The 13,548-nt window shown below is 42.8% G+C and overlaps 1 protein-coding gene across 3 annotated transcripts in view; it reads right to left on the bottom strand.

The window, feature by feature from the left end:
• Positions 1-13,548, bottom strand: part of LOC123993744 (annexin A6-like) — a 133,891-nt gene that overhangs the window by 23,871 nt on the left and 96,472 nt on the right. The window lies entirely within an intron of this gene.

Raw genomic sequence — 13,548 nt, forward strand, 5'->3', positions numbered from 1 at the left:
TATAAAGTGATCTACTACTACATCTCTACTCTATAATGTGATCTACTACATCTCTACTCTATAAAGTGATCTACTACATCTCTAGTCTATAAAGTGATCTACTACTACATCTCTACTCTATAAACTGATATTCTACTACATCTCTACTCTATAAAGTGATCTACAGTACTACATCTCTACTCTATAAAGTGATCTACAGTACTACATCTCTACTCTATAAAGTGATCTACTACATCTCTACTCTATAAAGTGATATTCTACTACGTCTCTACTCTATAAAGTGATATTCTACTACGTCTCTACTCTATAAAGTGATATTCTACTACATCTCTACTCTATAAAGTGATATTCTACTACGTCTCTACTCTATAAAGTGATCTACTACTACTACATCTCTACTCTATAAAGTGATCTACTACATCTCTACTCTATAAAGTGATCTACTACGTCTCTACTCTATAAAGTGATATTCTACTACGTCTCTACTCTATAAAGTGATATTCTACTACATCTCTACTCTATAAAGTGATCTACTACGTCTCTACTCTATAAAGTGATATTCTACTACGTCTCTACTCTATAAAGTGATATTCTATTACATCTCTACTCTATAAAGTGATATTCTACTACATCTCTACTCTATAATGTGATCTACTACATTTCTACTCTGTAAAGTGATCTACTACGTCTCTACTCTATAAAGTGATATTCTACTACATCTCTACTCTATAAAGTGATATTCTACTACATCTCTACTCTATAAAGTGATATTCTACCTATGTCTCTACTCTATAAAGTGATCTACTACATCTCTACTCTATAAAGTGATCTACTACATCTCTACTCTATAAAGTGATCTACTACTACATCTCTACTCTATAATGTGATCTACTACATCTCTACTCTATAAAGTGATCTACTACATCTCTAGTCTATAAAGTGATCTACTACTACATCTCTACTCTATAAAGTGATATTCTACTACATCTCTACTCTATAAAGTGATCTACTACTACATCTCTACTCTATAAAGTGATCTACAGTACTACATCTCTACTCTATAAAGTGATCTACTACATCTCTACTCTATAAAGTGATCTACTACTACATCTCTACTCTATAAAGTGATATTCTACTACGTCTCTACTCTATAAAGTGATATTCTACTACTACATCTCTACTCTATAAAGTGATCTACTACTACATCTCTACTCTATAAAGTGATATTCTACTACATCTCTACTCTATAAAGTGATCTACTACTACATCTCTACTCTATAATGTGATCTACTACATCTCTACTCTATAAAGTGATCTACTACATCTCTAGTCTATAAAGTGATCTACTACTACATCTCTACTCTATAAACTGATATTCTACTACATCTCTACTCTATAAAGTGATCTACAGTACTACATCTCTACTCTATAAAGTGATCTACAGTACTACATCTCTACTCTATAAAGTGATCTACTACATCTCTACTCTATAAAGTGATATTCTACTACGTCTCTACTCTATAAAGTGATATTCTACTACGTCTCTACTCTATAAAGTGATATTCTACTACATCTCTACTCTATAAAGTGATATTCTACTACGTCTCTACTCTATAAAGTGATCTACTACTACTACATCTCTACTCTATAAAGTGATCTACTACATCTCTACTCTATAAAGTGATCTACTACGTCTCTACTCTATAAAGTGATATTCTACTACGTCTCTACTCTATAAAGTGATATTCTACTACATCTCTACTCTATAAAGTGATCTACTACGTCTCTACTCTATAAAGTGATATTCTACTACGTCTCTACTCTATAAAGTGATATTCTATTACATCTCTACTCTATAAAGTGATATTCTACTACATCTCTACTCTATAAAGTGATATTCTACTACGTCTCTACTCTATAAAGTGATGTTCTACTACAGCTCTACTCTATAAAGTGATATTCTACTACATCTACTGATTCCTTTTATAGCTCCATCTCAGACCAGGTTCAGAAAGTCATTACACAATATGGAGAGTTTGGGACTATTATGTTCTCTCTGACATTTAGTCTAAATATAGTTATTGACTTAGCCTCGTTCTGCTCAATGTTCTCTACCTATATAGTACTCTAAATACCTTAATTCATGTTGTTACCTTCAAAAGCATACAATATACAATGTAAAATAGCTGACAACATTCAAACCTCACAGGAACATTAAAGCCAATTATCTCAGAATTATCTTTTTGCGGATAGAACCTTATAGTCCCAAGGGCTCGATATGTTGAGGTGTCATCACCCATAATTCAACTTTATTACCCAGAGTTCCTCAGTCATGAAGGAGACCTTGAGGTTGTGAGTATACCGGGCCACAGTATTGGCTCTACCGACAGCTCTGAGGGTTGTGTGTGTGTGTGTGTGTGTGTGTGTGTGTGTGTGTGTGTGTGTGTGTGTGTGTGTGTGTGTGTGTGTGTGTGTGTGTGTGTGTGTGTGTGTGTGTGTGTGTGTGTGTGTGTGTGTGTGTGTGTGTGTGTGTGTGTGTGTGTGTGTGTGTGTGTGTGGAAACGGAGCGGAGGTAATGAGAGTCTCTACCTGATCGATTCCAGATGCCCTTGCAAATTATCGTTGTCAACAGCAATCTGATAAATGCTGGCAGTGGCTTGCAGACTGAGTGAAGAAGTATGTGTGTGTGTGTGTGTGAGCAGCTTGTCTGTACTGTAGTACTTACTCTAGAGTGAAGACAGCTGCATATAGAACGAGAAATCTGTGGACCAAGGAGCACAAGCAATCTCTGAATTTATGTTGTAATCAATTTATATTCAACAATTATTTTTCTCACGCTCTGTGACGTAATATGTTCTTTTCCAAAGAAGGGCACCGCAAGGTTTCCTGATGGCCAATACCTCTATATGGGTGGCAGGTAGTCTAGTGATTAGAGCGTTGGGCCAGTAACCTGAAAGGTTGCTTGATCAAACCCCCCGAGCTGACAAGGTAAAAATTTGTTGTTCTGCCCCCTGAACAAGGCAGTTAACACCCTGTTCTGAGGCCGTCATTGTAAATAAGAATTTGTTCTTAACTGATTTGCCTAGTTAAATATAGGTAAAAAATAAATAAGAAGTACAAGAGACTGTCTCTGCATGACTCCCTGACTAAATAAAGGTTTTAATAAATGAAAACATAGCAGCTTTAGTTTTTAGATGATCGACTACTGTAGACTGAGTGGAGTTAGGCTACGTAGGACATTAACTCTTTGGACCACAAGCAATTTCCAACTTAATGTTTGTAATGGATTGATTTTTGTAGGATTATATTCTCTCAACCCTGTATGACTTATTATGGTTGTTTTCAACAACAAAATAACCTTCCCAACTTCACAACCAGTTTGTCATTGACTCATGGGTGTCTCCCAAATCAAATCAAATGGTATTTGTCACATGCACCGAATACAACAGGTGTAGACCTTACAGTGAGATTCTTACTTACAAGCCCTTAAACAACAATGCAGTTTTAAGAAAAATAACTGTTAAGTAAAAAATAGATAAGAGCAAAATTAAAATAACTAATAATGAAAGATCAGCAGTAAAATAATGGTAGTGCACTACTTTTGACAAGGGCCCATAGGATAGTGCACTACTTTGGACAAGGGCCTGTAGTCTTCACACACGTTTACTTGTAGACGACTGGATTTATCGTGTTGTTTCACCATTTAATATCTTTCAAATCTTTTCGGCATTTAGTTCATAGAGGGATTATGTGACAAAAATTCAATTTGGGGCCTAAATCATCTTAATCCATAGAGAGGAAAGATGATGAGAGATATTGCATTTTGTATTGCATTAACATCTTGCATAAACTCTGTCCCCCCCCCCCCACAATGTCAGGATCAAACTACTGTATCCGTAATCTTTTCATGGTTTAGGAGCTTTCTGTCGAGTTGGATTGCCAGGAATATATCACTACAATGTTCTCTGACAGTAAGAGGACTTCCCTGTGAGACCTGCAGGGGAGATGGAGATAGTGACACTACAGTAAGAGCAGTACATCCGAGCCATTCAAGCTTCAGTAATCCTATTTGGGCTATACTCCAGTTCAGAGCTCTCTGAGACATTAAGAACTCTGTGGTATTTGTAAGTAACCCCTTTTTCGGTTCGTTCTGAATGCACTGTGAAGGCTCAGTACGGAGGAGACAGAGGTCTTGGTTGACACATTAAAACTGTTGTGTTGCGGAGCACAGCTCCGACCCTGGCAGGCAACTGGAGACCTAGATGGATGTATACCAGTTTACAACATTGCATAGCCTGGTTAAACCAGACTGAAAGACTTAAACCAGTGTAGCTACAGATTTCAGTCTGGTTTAAACAGGCTATAATTTCTCAACAAACATATCTTTCTATTCAAGTTAACATATAGTCAGGAAACAAAGTAGAACATAGAATACTACGGGCGGTTTGTGTTTTGGAAACCTGCCCTTCATCAGAGACAGGTTTATACTGTACTTGTTACGAACGTCGTAGTGAGGAGGCCAAGGCGCAGCGTGATGTGAATACATCCTTTTAATGATAGATGAAAACAAACAAACAAAATACAAAACAAACAAAGTACAAACAAACAAAACACAAAGTACAAACAAACAAAATACCCCTCCTTATCTCCTCCCATCCCTCCTCCCATCCCTCTCCTCCCTTCTCTCCTCTCTCTCGTCTTCTGTCCCTCTCCATCTCTCCTCTCCTCCCATCCCTCCATCTCATCTTCTGTCCCTCTCCATCTCTCCTCTCATCCCTCTACTCCCTATAGAGCCTGGTCAAAAGTAGTGCCCTATAAAGGGAATAGGGTGCCATTTTGGAAGCAGTCCTGCTCTCCGATACCATGCTCTGCTCTCCCAGGTGCAGTAAACATGGTGTGAGATTGGGAAGGAGGATAAAGAGGTGAAGGAATATAAATGACATTTTCTGAGTGGTGGATATTTCTTGGATTGACAGAATGACTCTCAAAGGGTGGCAGTGGTTGGCGTTCCAGGAAGGGAAGATAGATACAGATGGTTGACAGGGGCTTAGATACTGAATGATACTGTATCTCAAACCTGTAAGGTTCTTCATGGGTGACAGGGGCTTAGATACTGAATAATACTGTATCTCAAACCTGTAAGGTTCTTCATGGGTGACAGGGGCTTAGATACTGAATAATACTGTATCTCAAACCTGTAAGGTTCTTCATGGGTGACAGGGGCTTAGATACTGAATAATACTGTATCTCAAATCTGTAAGGTTCTTCATGGTTGACAGGGGCTTAGATACTGAATAATACTGTATCTCAAATCTGTAAGGTTCTTCATGGTTGACAGGGGCTTAGATACTGAATAATACTGTATCTCAAACCTGTAAGGTTCTTCATGGGTGACAGGGGCTTAGATACTGAATAATACTGTATCTCAAATCTGTAAGGTTCTTCATGGTTGACAGGGGCTTAGATACTGAATAATACTGTATCTCAAATCTGTAAGGTTCTTCATGGTTGACAGGGGTTTAGATACTGAATCTCAAACCTGTAAGGTTCTTCAAGGTTGACAGGGGTTTAGATACTGAATGATACTGTATCTCAAACCTGTAAGGTGCTTCGTAATTTTAAAGGATAAATATTCCGTGGACCTCATTAAGGGGGGAATTCTAACCCAAGTTAAAGTATGGGAGAATGGAGAGTAATTCCCTTTTTAATGCACTTCTCTCTACGTGTATTCTGAACGTGTATTCTTGAACGTAAGCATGAATTTCCTTGCAATTTTCTGGGGTATGGAGGAGGTGTAGTCTACAGAGTTTGACCTATTTTGACCTAGACTTAATTCCCACAGAATTCTACCATCGATGAAACGATGAATATGGCCGAACAACCTGTGGGATCCAAATGCAACAACAACTACTTGTTTTTTCCCCCAATAGAAACGATAGCATTCTCCATGCCAATGCATTCGTTTACAAAATCAATAAGAGATGTTGATAAGAGCTGAGAAAATGAGTAAGCCGTTTGGATTAATGGATTGTAAATGTAAAGGAGAACTGCTTCAAATCTATCTTTACCTTATTATTGTCGCTGGAGACATGTGGAACCAGTCATATGGCAACAAGCATATCACATTTTCAACATTTAAGTTTATTAAATGCTGGCCTTATAACTTGCAGGGATGAACTTTGGAGACCCAGGTTATAGGCTTTGGTAGCCATTTGCAAATGACAGTATAGCACCTAACCTACCGAGTTGATTCATGATTTCCAGACTGTTTTAAATCATATGCCCAGTCTTTTCATTACAATTTGCATCGTGTTAAATATTAGCCACCATCCGTTATACCAACATACATTTATAACTGTCACTTTAGTTTTAGTGCCCTTACTGTCACGACTTCCACCAAAGTCGTTTCCTCTCCTTGTTCAGTCTCCTCAGGACTTTAAATGGCCCCACAAGCCGTGGACACAGCTTCCGACAGGCTTTCTGGCGCAGCACGGTGCGCTGAAGGTGAAGATGGGCGGCGTCCCATGTTTCCTCCACTCTGATGCCAAGGAGCCAGAACCGGCTGATATCCCAATACACACTGGAAGGGGGAGAGGTTAGTGGAGGAGTGGCGGAGCGAGTTCTGGGCCATCTCTGCCCAGGGCACAAACGCTGCCCGTTACTCACGGGGTGAAAACCCGAGGTAAGGCTGATCGAGACCCCCAGATGCTCCATAAACCCCTTCCAGACCCTCGAAGTGAACTGGGGACCTCGATCAGACACTATGTCCTCAGGCCTCCGCAGTCTGTAGGGGGCGTAGGAGACCGGGCAGAGGGAGGAGACACCAGGACTTAGAGAAACGATCCACAACAACCAGGATCGTGGTGTTTCCCTATGATGGGGGAAGATCGGTCAGGAAAAATGGATCGACGATGGCTAGAAGACCGCAACGCCGACCGCCAAACACCACCTGAACAAGGAGAGGAAACGACTTCGGTGGAAGTCGTGACAGTACATCCCCTTGATACGCGGCTCCAGCAGCGTGCACGACACCGGCCTCGGGGACGACCCGGGGGCGAGGTGCAGGGCAATCCGGACGGAGATGGTGGAACTCCTGCAGCATTGAAGGGTCCAACACTTCCTCCGCCGGTGGAGGAAGTGTTGGACCCTTCAATGCTGCGGGAGCTCCACCGTCTATGTCCGGATCGCCCTGCACCTCGCCCCGAATTCGTCCCCCCAGGCCGGCGCGCCGAAGTCCGGCGCTCCACCGAAGTCGTTTCCTCTCCTTGTTCGGGCGGTGTTTGGTGGTTGGCGTCGCCGGTGCACGTCGGGTTTTGTTTGTTTATTTCGTTAGGCCGTTGGTTTTGACAATGAAACTGCCTCGGCTATTACCTAGTTCTGCTCTCCTACGTCTGACTTCCCTGACACCAGATACGCACCTTTACACTTACATTTATAGCTGTCACATTAGTGTTCGTTTCCTTACATTTTGCATTACATTGTTAGTTTACCTTTCTTTCCCCTGTCACGTTTGTGTGGTTGTTCCTGAGGATCGCTAGCAATAGTGCATCGACCAATTGATAAACAATAAAATATACTACAGTTTGGAAAACAGCCCACTGAGTCTTACCCCCCCCCTATGCAACAGATTCCCCCTCCGTTAAAGATACTTGTTGTATCTAAACGGACCATCAGTGCATCACAGTATTTCAATAAACATCCATCTTCTAAAGCCTCATGATACAGCTAATGACTGTCTCTCTCTGATTGGTGAATTAACATTTCAGAATTAACCTTTTCCGAGAACCAGACCCAGTGACGGAAAGCATTTTCGTTGTGCCAGGATGATAATAACGAGGACAATAACCTCATCTGTGCTGAACCGCCTGCCTGTGTGTGTTCTCTCTCTCTCCGTGTGTGTGTGTGTGTGTGTGTGTGTGTGTGTGTGTGTGTGTGTGTGTGTGTGTGTGTGTGTGTGTGTGTGTGTGTGTGTGTGTGTGTGTGTGTGTGTGTGTGTGTGTGTGTGTGTGTGTGTGTAGAGTGTGTGATAGAGTGTGTGTGTGAGAATTCTGAATTCCTATGTGTTTTATAGCCAAAACCAGATTCTCACTCATTCTAATTCATTAATGAGTTGTAAGTTCATTAATTATGCATGAAGTAGATTGAGACCAGTCTTAAAAGCCAAAGGTAACAGCGTTTATTTCAAGAGAGTACTAAACGCATACACACATTTCCACAGGTTATAAACTGAAAATGACGTCAGCGTTTTCCAAACGTTCCATTTCACAAGCAGAGGGGCCCTCTAGCTCTTGAGCCCTCGCGTTATCAGCACGAAGTCAAGGCCAGTCAGTATAAATCAACATTCTAGACAATCTGGAGATGGCCCGTTCCCACCACCTGGAGATTTGTACAACTGAATGAACTAAGGAACAGACCTTCATTGTTACTAAACTCCTGACTACATTATATACAATTGGGAATGGGAGCAAGAGAGAAAATTGACATGTACAGTACATTATAGCATTTGGACTAGTCAGTTCTGATTGGAATGTATACATAATTAGTCATTTCAACCATAATTTCCTCTAACAGTGTGTTTAAGGGTGTTTGAACTTTTGTTCCTAATTACGACTGCAGGGAACAGGGAAGACAGACTTTAACAAATAACCTTTAAAGTTGTCATCTCTGCACACATCATCTCTCCAGGGACGAAGGGACAGAGCTCTTATAAAATCATTAGTTAGTATGTCAGATCATATGTGGAAATGAGGTGATACTGCTGTGAGCGATGGGGTTACTGAAAGAGATAACACGTGTGTTAGTTGTTAAAGGAAAGAGATAACACGTGTGTTAGTTGTTAAAGGAAAGAGATAACACGTGTGTTAGTTGTTAAAGGAAAGAGATAACACGTGTGTTAGTTGTTAAAGGAAAGAGATAACACGTGTGTTAGTTGTTAAAGGAAAGAGATAACACGTGTGTTAGTTGCTAAAGGAAAGAGATAACACGTGTGTTAGTTGCTAAAGGAAAGAGATAACACGTGTGTTAGTTGCTAAAGGAAAGAGATAACATGTGTGTTAGTTGCTAAAGGAAAGAGATAACACGTGTGTTAGTTGCTAAAGGAAAGAGATAACACGTGTGTTAGTTGTTAAAGGAAAGAGATAACATGTGTGTTAGTTGCTAAAGGAAAGAGATAACACGTGTGTTAGTTGTTAAAGGAAAGAGATAACATGTGTGTTAGTTGCTAAAGGAAAGAGATAACACGTAAGTTGCTAAAGGAAAGAGATAACACGTGTTGGTGCAAAGAGATAACACGTGTTAGTTGCTAAAGGAAAGAGATAACACGTGTGTTAGTTGTTAAAGGAAAGAGATAACATGTGTGTTAGTTGCTAAAGGAAAGAGATAACACGCGTGTTAGTTGTTAAAGGAAAGAGATAACACACACGTGTTATTTGTTAAAGGAAAGAGATAACACAGACGTGTTATTTGTTAAAAGAAAGAGTGTAACACAAGTGTTGGCAGATTGTCCTTTTTACCACAAGAATCAAAGGCTCCCAAAAACCTCTTGGTTCTCTCTGGTTGATCTCTGCTTCTGTGGCACATTCTCATGAGACTCGTTTTCTATTTGTCTCAGTTAATTACGGATGCTTGGTGCGTACATCTTCTTTTAGACCAGGGAGGGTGCAGAGGGCAAACCAGCAGGACGGTGTGTGTGTGTTTATTAGTCCTGATTCCGTGGTCTTTTCCCAGGCTCCCGCTGGCTTCTGGCTGGCTTTAAGGTGTGTGTCTCTCTCTCTCTCTCTCTCACGTACGCACGCACACACACACACACATGGAGAGAGAGAGAGAGAGAACACACACACACACACACACACACACACACACACACACACACACACACACACACACACACACACACACACACACACACACACACACACACACACACACACACACACACACACACACACACACACGGAGAGAGAGAGAGAACACACACACACACGGAGAGAGAGAGAACACACACACGGAGAGAGAGAGAGAGGGAACACGCACGCACGCACGCACGCACGCACGCACGCACGCACGCACGCACGCACGCACGCACGCACGCACGCACGCACACACACACACACACACACACACACACACACACACACACACACACACACACACACACACACACACACACACACACACACAGAGAAATACACACACACACAGAGAGAGAGAGAGAGAGAGAACACGAACACGCACGCACACACACACACACACACACACACACACACACACACACACACACACACACACACACACACACACACACACACACACACACACACACACACACACACACACACACACACACACACACACACACACAGAAAGAGAGAACACACACACACACACAGAGAGAGAGAGAGAGAGAGAGAACACGCACGCACACACACACACACACACGGAGAGAGAGAGAGAACACACACACGGAGAGAGAGAGAGAGACACACACAGACACCTTAGAGCCAGAAGCCAGCGGGAGCCTGGGGAAAAGACTGATGACATGAGCTACAGAGAACACAAACTCAGGACATCAACACTGAACAGAGGTCAACGTAGAGGTCACACACACAACATATTAGGTTAATTTTCGGTTTTGGATGAAAGTTGAAAATGTGTATTTTCCGGGTGTTGAATTCAGGTACATTTTTGGTTCTGAATGAAAGTTTAAAAAAACGTCTAGGATTGGTTCAGATTTGGTCCGGACCATACCAAAAACCAAAGTCCGTGCATGTGGAAATCACGAACTGTCTGGACCGCACCAAAACAAAAGACGTCCGGAAGACGTCAGCATCGGTCCGTGCTTACTGGGCTGTAGCCTACCATGTCGGGCTACAATGGAATTTTATGGATGCCCACCCATGTGGTAGAGGCCCATCCATGTGGTAGACACCCATCCATGTGGTAGAGGCCCATCCGTGTGGTAGAGGCCCATCCATGTGGTAGACACCCATCCGTGTGGTAGAGGCCCATCCGTGTGGTAGAGGCCCATCCGTGTGGTAGAGACCCATCCGTGTGGTAGAGGCCCATCCATGTGGTAGAGGCCCATCCATGTGGTAGACCCATTCATGTGGTAGAGGCCCACCCATGTGGTAGGCCCACCCATGTGGTAGAGGCCCATCCATGTGGTAGGGACCCATCCATGTGGTAGAGGCCCATCCATGTGGTAGGCCCATCCATGTGGTAGAGGCCCATCCATGTGGTAGAGGCCCATCCATGTGGTAGAGGCCCACCCATGTGGTAGAGGCCCATCCATGTGGTAGAGGCCCACCCATGTGGTAGGCCCACCTATGTGGTAGAGGCCCATCCATGTGGTAGGCCCATCCATGTGGTAGGCCCATCCATGTGGTAGAGGCCCATCCATCTGGTAGAGGCCCATCCATGTGGTAGAGACCCATCCATGTGGTAGAGACCCATCCATGTGGTAGAGGCCCAGAGGCCCATCCATGTGGTAGAGGCCCATCCATGTGGTAGAGGCCCATCCATGTGGTAGAGGCCCATCCACGTGGTAGAGGCCCATCCATGTGGTAGAGGCCCATCCATGTGGTAGAGGCCCATCCATGTGGTAGACCCATCCATGTGGTAGAGGCCCATCCATGTGGTAGAGGCCCATCCATGAGGCCCACCTTTTGTAAAACAAGCCATTGCGTTGGCTTTATTAGTCCTGATTCCTTAACTTATCAATTTGGCCATTTAAGCTCTGAATATCAGCTACCCAACTTCATCAGGACTTATCGTGAGCCTATTTGCAGGAAACGCAGAAGTATTTTCTTTTTCGATATTGATCAGCTCGTATAAAAAGTTACGGATACAAACTTGAAACGTCTGATCGTGACACTTACCCCTCGGGATGAAACCCCCTGGCAGCAGTTATGAGAATCCTGATGATTCTATCATCCATCTTCCTTTGACCAATCCTCTTCTTTAGGATATGTTGTTTGTTAACATGGCAACGCATGTGTTTTTGATTGGGCGCCATTCAGGTTAGGCTATTTGATTGGAGAAAGCTGCATGACCGTAAAGCGTGTCAGTCTGTCTCGTTACATTGTCATACATTTTACTTCAGCCTGTAGGCTACAGAAAAGGCCACATACTCTTTCTACCGTATCCTAAATCTGATACATGATTCATGTTAGATACATTTTTGGGGGGGCGTTGGTGGGGCGACGATTGACGCATTCCTCCAACAGCACCCTGGAGATGTGAGCTGGGTATGAACAAGAGACGTGTTGCGACCCTGCCTTTGACAAAGTGGACAATGCTTTTCACAGGGCGGCATCAGCGCTCCACCTAAAAAAGCCCCGTGTGTCACTGGTTGAGAGAAATTGTCATTGATTTTGGGCAGAATTCTGTGAGGCTTTGTGTTTGTTGTTGGAGGTGCGTTTTGGCCTCTGTAGAAGTCAGGCATTTGTGTCTTTGGGCTTGAGGAGCAGCGCAGGAGCTGTCAAGGAAGTGAGTTTGTGTTTATACAGGACCTCCTGCCTCACCTACCTTCACCCAATCATGTTAATGAAGAGTTATATTGAGCCCCTCCCCCCCCACATTGATACAAAATTCGTGAGGCGCACGGCGTGCGGTATGGATCTCAATTTGGCCTCTGCACATGCCTCCATACGACGCCCCTCCGACCACATTTTCAGATCATTGATGTATTTGACCAACTGTAGATAGTGTTGATGTGTACAGAGGGATGTGAATGGGTTGAAGAGGGGATTAGAGGGTAAGTGGTCATTTAAAATGACAGAGGACATTCATCAATAAATGATATAATTTGTTAATTAGAGACACGGCCTTGGTTTCCTGGTTGTCAGTCCTCCTACAACCAGAAATTACCTTTCTGTTTCCTACAAGTCATTTAGACTCCTGAGACACTCTTAATCGTTGTTATTTCATTACATAAAACCATGCAACACGGAACCATAGAGAGAGATGCTGCAACACGTAACCATAGAGAGAGATGCTGCAACACGGAACCACAGAGAGAGATGCTGCAACACGGAACCACAGAGAGAGATGCTGCAACACGGAATGGTAGGACGGAAATGCTTCTCCATCTCTATCCCAGTTAAAAGCACTTTCTTTTGATATAATTATGTCCAAAAGGTCACAGAAGTTGTACGAACTAATGTACTGTACATGTCGTTTTTATGTCGTGTACTGCGGTTGTTTTCATGCTAACTTGTTAGCTAATGCTACCTAGCTCCCGTCCTGTTAGACTAGTACACTGATAGCTAGCATGTTTTCAGCATGTGCACGCCGTCCAGGTTCCGCAGTTTGTTGTTTTGTTAAGGTTTTATCCTTTTATGTTGTAGAAGTGCAAGAGAAATCATTGAAGTCAACTACCGACTACAGTGTGTGTGTTATTGTCCGTCAGAATGAAAGATTTGCATGAGTTCCAGTACCATGGCTGCTGATTGGTTGGCTTGGTTAGAATTAAGAACCTGGAAGGTTCTACACACACAGAGTGTGTAGGGCTACTGGTACATGACCAAATCTACAGTAGTGCTACAGGTC

Source organism: Oncorhynchus gorbuscha, linkage group LG13 (assembly GCF_021184085.1).
Source record: "Oncorhynchus gorbuscha isolate QuinsamMale2020 ecotype Even-year linkage group LG13, OgorEven_v1.0, whole genome shotgun sequence".
Lineage (NCBI taxonomy): Eukaryota > Metazoa > Chordata > Actinopteri > Salmoniformes > Salmonidae > Oncorhynchus > Oncorhynchus gorbuscha.